Below are 7,380 nucleotides of genomic sequence, written 5' to 3' on the forward strand. Positions count from 1 at the left end.
GAGGGCTGCAGCACTCTAATGCCATTTTAGTGGAGCCCAAATCCAGAGCTCCCTGCTGCCATCTGCGCGCAGGGCACAGGGAAGCTGATAGAAACATCCTGCCCAGGAAGAGCCCAGAGACAGTGGGAAATGGTGGGTGCAGGGCTGCATCTGAGTCCCTGGGAAGCAGGCACCGAGCTGCCCTGGCAGGGGCATCTCCCACCAGCAGGACACGGAACACAACTGCGCTCCCCAGCATGGGGCCAGCAGGCGTTGCTCAGAGGGGCTCTTGCACCCGAATCCCCAGGGTCCTGAGGTGCCCTTAGCCCAGTGGCTACCGGTCCTGACTGAGGAGGGGATAGAAAGGTCTTGGCAGCTCAGAGCCCAGGGTTTAGAAGAGCAGGCAAGAAGAGTAAGCGATGTCTAAGACCTCTCTCATGGTGTGAGAGCTGGAGGGCTTCTCTCCTCAGGCTGGAGGCTAAAAATCTTTATCTTCCCAGTGGTCAATGACAAAGCCAGTTTTCTCAGTAGAGCTGTTCTGGGTTTTTGCTGTGGTGCTGTCTAGGATGGGGACCCAGCTGTGTGATGGGCACAAAGCACCCAGCCAGGCGGCGCTGGGCATGCAGTCAGCTGAGGGAAGGTCAAGATTGGAAGGGAAGTGTCCAGTAAGTTGAAGTGTCTCCAAGTGTGGTCAGTCACTCAGCAGTGCTTTGGGGATTCAACTTAGTGTCAGTAGGTCCCTATAAGCTACTGTTAGAAACCCATAGTCTTTTTCTAAAATTGGTCCAGATCGCAGAAAAGGGTTGTGAAGCAGGACACAGCGATGCAGGAGAAGCTTTTACCCCGATGGCTTGTGAATATCTCCAGGGATGGGGACTCCATGATGGCTCCTGGAAAATGTGCCAGTGCTCTGTCACACTGAAAAAGTGTTTTGTGGTGTTCAGAGGGAAACTCCTCTGTGCCAGTTTGTGCCCATTGCCTCTGGTCCTGTCAACTGGGCACCACTGACAGGAGCCTGGCTGCATCCTCTGTGCATCCTCCTCTCAGGTATTTGTTGAGATCCCCCTGAGCCTTCTCTTCTCCAGGCTGAACAGTCCCTGCGCTCTCAGCCTTTCCTTATAGAAGAGATGCTCCAGTCCCTCAGGCATCCTAATGGCCCTTTGCTGGACCCTCTCCAGTAGCTCTATTTCTCTGATATACTGGGAAGCCTGGAATTGGACCCAGCACTCCGGGTGTGGCCTCACCAGTGCTGAGTGAACGGGAAGGATCACCTCCCTCGGCCTGCAGGCAACACTCCTCCCAACGCAGCCCAGGACACTGCTCACCTTCTTAGCGTCAAGGGAATGCTGCTGGCTCATGTTCAACTTTGTGTCCACCAGGACTCTCAGGTCCTTTTCTGCCAGGCTACATTCCAGCTGTTCAGCCATGTGGAACCAGGCATCCTGAAGGTTGAGAGGTAGGAGCTTGTGACCCCATTCAGTAAAAGAGCTAATATCGTTATCTTGAAACTGTGAATCAGGCAGCTTTCCTGTCACCAGAAAGAATCATCACATTCCTTGACACGAGGAAATGGCAGCTGTAGAGCTATTCCACTGATATGGGAAGGAGCAGTTTCCCCATCCCCAGGGTCAACAAGGAAGAAACTTTCTGCCAATCTCTTCTCCTTGGTCTGAGACTGCAGACCTTGGGCTCTGACAGTCCAGGCGTGCTATGTCTGTGGTCATCTCCTTGGGAGGGAAAGCAGTCCTGCATACAGAGGAAGGACACAGGATTTACACTTGAGAACTCAGAAAACCACCGACAGTTACATCCTGCAAGGAAGACTGTGAATGCTGCATGATTGCCCAGGGTGTAGAACGCTGCAGAACACACTGTCCCACCTAACCCTGCATCGACTATTGGAAGAGGTCCTCCTTTGGCCAAGGATTTCTGTGGGCATATCCAAATCCACATTGTGAATGTATACGCTGGTTTAAATCCAGAGGAGAAGAAGCTATTTTTACTTTGGATCCCTAATTTGAATTTCTATGCTCATCAGAAGTGTTGACCTATTTCTACATTAACAGCTCGGTATTAGTACCTCAGTAGCCGTACAAACACCAAAGTTAGCATAATGTGACTCATGGCTATGTGGGCTTTGCTTGGCATCTTGGAGTGAAATCCCTGAAAGGCACTTGATATTCATCAATCAAGAGTCTGAACCATTACCCAAGTCTAGCAACATTCTCCTCAATGTCGTATGTGGAGACACAGTCCTTGTGCTAAGAACAATTTGCATACTGAGTTCAGCTAAAACTTACATACTTTACATTAAACAATACTGCCTCCACCACGGAGCAGCATTTATAGATGACACCGAGTGTGTCTGCTTACTTTTCTGTCAGCTGTGCAGTAATACAAAAATAATCCTAGTGGCTTAGACCAGCGGGGATGAAAGGGCCTGAGTGTGTTCAGCATTAAACAGTCCAGCGCCATTCAAGTGGAAAAGCAATATCGAATATTATAGCAATTCCGATGTTAAAACATTGACTACTTTCACTTGAAAAATCTAAATTCAGATCCATTCCTTTCCCACCCCCCTTTTGCATTAACTAAATAAAACATGGAAAACAAAATTTTCTCGTTCAGTGTTTTCAGTAGATGTTTTTACAGTATCTTTTGAAGGAAATTATGAGCTAAGGCAACGGCAGCTGTAACAGCAGGCGTTGTGAGCACAGGTAGCGCGGGGACCTACAGGAAAGATGGGGAGAGACTCTTTATCAGGGAGTATAGGGATAGGAAAAGGGGTAAAAAGGTTTTTTTAAGCCAAAAGAGAGTAGATTTATATTAGATATAAGGAAGAATTTCTACACTATGAGGGTGGTGAGGCACTGGAACCCTGGAGGTGTTCAAGGCCAGGCTGGTTGGGGTTTTAAGCAGCCTGATCCAGTGGAATGTGTCCCTGCCCGTGGCAGAGTGGTTGGAACTAAATGATCTTAAAGGTCCCTTCTAACCCAAACCATTCTGTATGAACTCTTAGTGCGTGTCTACAGGGAAAAGGCATCTGGTAATTGGGGTAAATTTGTGGAGGCTGGAAGAGGAGGGAGGAGAAAATGCAAAAAACCTTGGGAGAACTACCCAGCGTTCAGCGCTTTAGCGTATGACATAAAGCTTGTAAGACGAAAGGTGAAGTGTTTGGTCAGCTCGCATAAGCATCCCTGAAAAGAATCCTAATCTACGGAGCACCTGCTTTGGATTTGTTTTAATTTATAAAGCTCATCTGTCCCACCCAGGTATCACAGGGCACAGCATAGTGGCTTCTTACGAAGAAGCAGCCTCTAATCTGAAGCAGATGATTCAGGTGATGCTGTAGTTTAACTCCGTAGATCCCAGTAAATTACATCAGGGAAAAGTCTGCCCTGTTTCCTGAATCCCGGTGCAGCCAAGGAGAAACCTGTCCAGGAAAGGATTTATTGAAAGAAATTTAAGTGCCTCAATGTGAAAAGAAGAATGCATTTCCCGACAGCCATTAATTTTTTCTGTCTATTCTGCTTCTGTCTCTGCAGGGCTGCACTTCACTGGGATCAGAAGCAAACCACAGCACAGTTAAAAGAGAAGAGGCAGACTGAAGGCCGTCACTGGATACAGACTCTATCCCCCAAAGAGGAGAAAGGATTCAGTTATGCTGAAAATAGATAAGCCCCTCTTGAGACAGGGATCAGGAAGCTGCCTCCCTTTCTGCCAGCCCTTAAGATGTGTGTTTTCTTCTCATGATCCCTGGGGTTAGCCGAGAGACGAGGACGGAGGAGGCATTTTTTTAGCTCAGCAGAACAGCCAGACTGGAGAGGGAACTGGAAATGTCTACAGGCTGCTTGTGTTGGCGAGTGGGAACCTCCCTCTCACGTGTGTTCAGGGTTGTCAAGCTCATGAACTGGAAACACGAGAATATACCTGTACGGCAGGAGGTTTTGCAGCAGGAAAAGGAATGTTGGTCTGTAGTCTAGTGGTCCCCGATCTTTGCCCCTAGCAACTATGCTCAGGCCCCTCTGCTCCTCTACCTAGACTAGACTGCCCTCCAAGAAGAAAGGGTTTGGAGTTATATGGATATGAATGCTCTCACCACAAAGAGGACAAACCAAGTACCATGTGATGCTAGAAGTGTGGTTGGCTGATTGTAGGACACCATCATCCCTTTTGCATGACAATGGTGAGTCCTCATCTGAAACGGTTGGCCCAGTTTAAGGCTCCCCAGATCAAAAGGGATGTGAACTCATGAGAGAGGATCCAGCAAAAGGCTAGCAAGATCGGCAAGGGTCTAGAAAACTTGTGCTATGAAGAGAGCATGAGGGCATGGTTAGTCTGAGGACAAAAAGGCTAATGTACATGAGCGGCAGTTACAAAGATAATGCACCAAGATTTTTTCATGATTAGCAGACAATGTAACAGGGGGCAATGACCACAAGTTGCTGCTTGAAAGTCTCCAGTTAGGACATCAGGAAAATTCTTCACTATTGGGTAATGCAGAAATGGCATAGGTTGCCCAGAGAGATCGTGGAGCCTCCATCCACAAAGCTTGGTTAGTCAAAGCCATGACTGACCTGACCAACATGGGCAATAAATGTGTTTGAAGTGGCAGACAGAACTGAAGACCTCCAGCTGTTCCTTCACAACAGCATTTCTGTAGGTTTGATGTAGAAGTTCTCTCTATATAAAGTAGACAATTTTTCAAAGCTAAGGACGGAAGGTATCTGCAGCTTCATGGTTTGTGCTAAGAAACAGAAATTTTCCTGGAGTCCTGAAAAACAGCTTGTCTCAAGGGGACCATTGGACGTGAATCTTTGACCTCACTGCGTTGTTGGAAAGTTAATTCCATGCAACTTGTCAAAGCATATCCCTCCAGAAGACCAGTTCCAGAATACCACTTCTCAAGAATATCATTTGGAAACATCCTCAGCAGCAGTAGGCTTCAGTAGTTTCCAGTCCTTGAAGATCAGTGGGTCACAGAGGCAGAGTCAGGGAACTGGGGGGGTCACTAGGGCAGCAAAGTACATCACATCACATGGGAAAGAAGTTCCACCAGGTGAGGAGCAGGAAGACTACAGGAGGGTCCTTTTGTTATCACAGGCTGGACACATTCATGGTGGTCACTGTGTGCTGGTAAGTATTTCCCCATTTTCCAAGCAATTCCTGTTGCAGGAATTTAGAGATCTGGTACAAACCTTTTCCATTCTTAGTCACCATTTGTCAGAAAATATATATACAGGCCAGTGAGCAGGAGCTAACAGCACCACTGTGTGTCATTTCTGACCATAACATAACACTGAAGGAAATAAGGTTACACGATGCCTCTGCCCATGGCGGAAGAGCACAAGATGATCTTTAAAGGTCCCTTCTAACCCAAACCATTCTGTGGTTCCGTGAATGGACGCATTGAGTGAGGTCAAAGAAAAATGTAGACTCACACCTGAGACATTTTTCATCATTGCCTCCCCAGATGCCCACCCTCCACGACGTCCCACCCGTGTGGTGAAGGCTTCTACAGCAAAAATGCCTCAAATGGGTGAAAAACATCACATAACCAGAACAAAACCAAATAAAGCACTCGTGGGTAATGGTACTGAAAGCAGTGATGCATTTTCTGTGTCACTGCCAGTAACAGGAGACAGAAGCCCAAGCACGTTCCTGCTGTCTCTATATGGAGCCTAAGAAGCCATCAGCCTTCTCGGGTCTCAGTGACCTACTTGTCCCCACACGGAGCCTGTAATGCTCACGGGATATTGCAGATGTCCCTTTTAAGAGGGATCCCTGGGAGGCTGGAGAGAGCTCAGAGCTGCTCAGCTCCTGCTCAGGCAGGAAACCTCCTCCTGTGGGTCAATGGGCTGGAGAACAGGTACTTACACAGATAGTGTCTCCCGGGACAGGTCACCACAGCTCCTCCTCAGGTGACTGGTGTCCCTGATGCCCTGACCAGGGACTGGGAGGTGCTCAGGGCCTCAGGAAGGACCAGGAATATCTGTATGGATGGGCTGCTCCTCTGAGCACACATCAGAGCTGAGATGAAATGAAACCAACCCTGCATGTGGTAGGTAATTACCAGTGATTACTCTGCCCTGCTTCAACCTAATTAGCTTGCTGGATGATTGGTCTCCACACTTCCATAAAACTCTGTAAATACTCCATAACACAGATATTATATACATCTTTTCAGTATTTATTTACACATCAATATTTGATGCCTTACCAACTGTCTCTAAATAAAACATCACACAGGTGACAAACTTGGTGCCAAGCAGCTTCTGAAGTTAGGTTCATCTCATGACAACCAAATAGACCTGGTGTTGAGGAGAGATTTTTGTCCCTCTGCTGCATCTGTTACTTCTTTTCAGAGGAATTAGCATATATTCTCTCAAAATCTCCAGAGGAAGAACATCTTGCCTAGTAGGAAAGAAACTCAGTGTACAGCAAACCCCTTCAGAACAAACACCATTTTGCTTTCTTTTATTTTATTGGCCAAAACTCCCTGAGATGGGTGCTGTAGCACTGGGATGCTTCCTAATTAAAGACAGGCTGATGATGTTCCGGGTTGCCTTCTCCCTTGCATTGCCACCTGTGACCTGATAAACAGCACTGGAGGAAAAAGGGTTTATAGCAATTTTGATGCCAGGTTGGGACCAACCTGTTCCAGCAGAGGGGTGTGGAAGTGGCTGAGCGTGAACAGGTAAGTAGAGGAAGATCGCTGACTTCCCAGGCTTGCAGCTGGTGGGACAGGTGGGGAAAGGGGTGGCTGTGGTTTCTGGGAGCAGCTATTTAGCAGTATCCAGTACTCCAGGGTTAATCTGGCCTTGGAGAGCTCTGCCGTAGGCAAAGCCATTTCTCTGTGGTCGTTATGTGATCTCCTGCTTCTGAACAAGGCCAGATGCTGAGTCCTGCACTTGGGGCACAACCCTGTGCAGCTACAGACTGGGGGAGAGTGGCTGGAGAGCTGCACGGAGGAGGAGGACCTGGGGGTGCTGGTTGACAGCCGACTGAACATGAGCCAGCAGTGTGCCCAGCGGGCCAAGAAGGCCAATGGCATCTTGGCTTGGATCAGAAATGGGGTGACCAGAAGGTCCAGGGAGGTGATTCTCCCTCTGTACTCGGCACTGGTGAGACCACACCTCGAATACTGTGTTCAGTTCTGGACCCCTCACCACAAGAAGGATGTTGAGGCTCTGGAGCGTGTCCAGAGAAGAGCAACAAAGCTGGTGAGGGGCTGGAGAACGTCTGACGAGGAGCGGCTGAGAGAGCTGGGGTTGTTTAGCCTGGAGAAGAGGAGGCTGAGGGGAGACCTTATTGCTCTCTACAACTGCCTGAAAGGGGTTGTGGAGAGGAGGGAGCTGGGCTCTTCTCCCCAGTGATAGGGGACAGGACAAGGAGGAATGG

The 7,380-nt window shown here is 48.5% G+C and overlaps 1 long non-coding RNA gene across 8 annotated transcripts in view; it reads left to right on the forward strand.

Annotated features, from left to right (window-relative positions):
* Window positions 1-6,913, forward strand: part of LOC128853967 (uncharacterized) — a 64,337-nt gene extending 57,424 nt beyond the window's left edge. For 6 of the 8 annotated variants that reach the window (XR_008452834.1, XR_008452836.1, XR_008452829.1 and 3 more), the window contains one exon: window positions 3,525-6,913. This is a non-coding gene — a long non-coding RNA (uncharacterized LOC128853967). Of the gene's footprint in view, window positions 1-1,498; window positions 2,487-3,524 lie in introns of those variants that run through there. The other 2 variants (XR_008452831.1, XR_008452833.1) reach the window with 1 other exon arrangement.
* The last annotated feature ends 467 nt before the right edge of the window (window positions 6,914-7,380 follow it).

The sequence above is a fragment of the Cuculus canorus genome, chromosome 18, assembly GCF_017976375.1.
Source record: "Cuculus canorus isolate bCucCan1 chromosome 18, bCucCan1.pri, whole genome shotgun sequence".
Classification (NCBI taxonomy): Eukaryota; Metazoa; Chordata; class Aves; order Cuculiformes; family Cuculidae; genus Cuculus; species Cuculus canorus.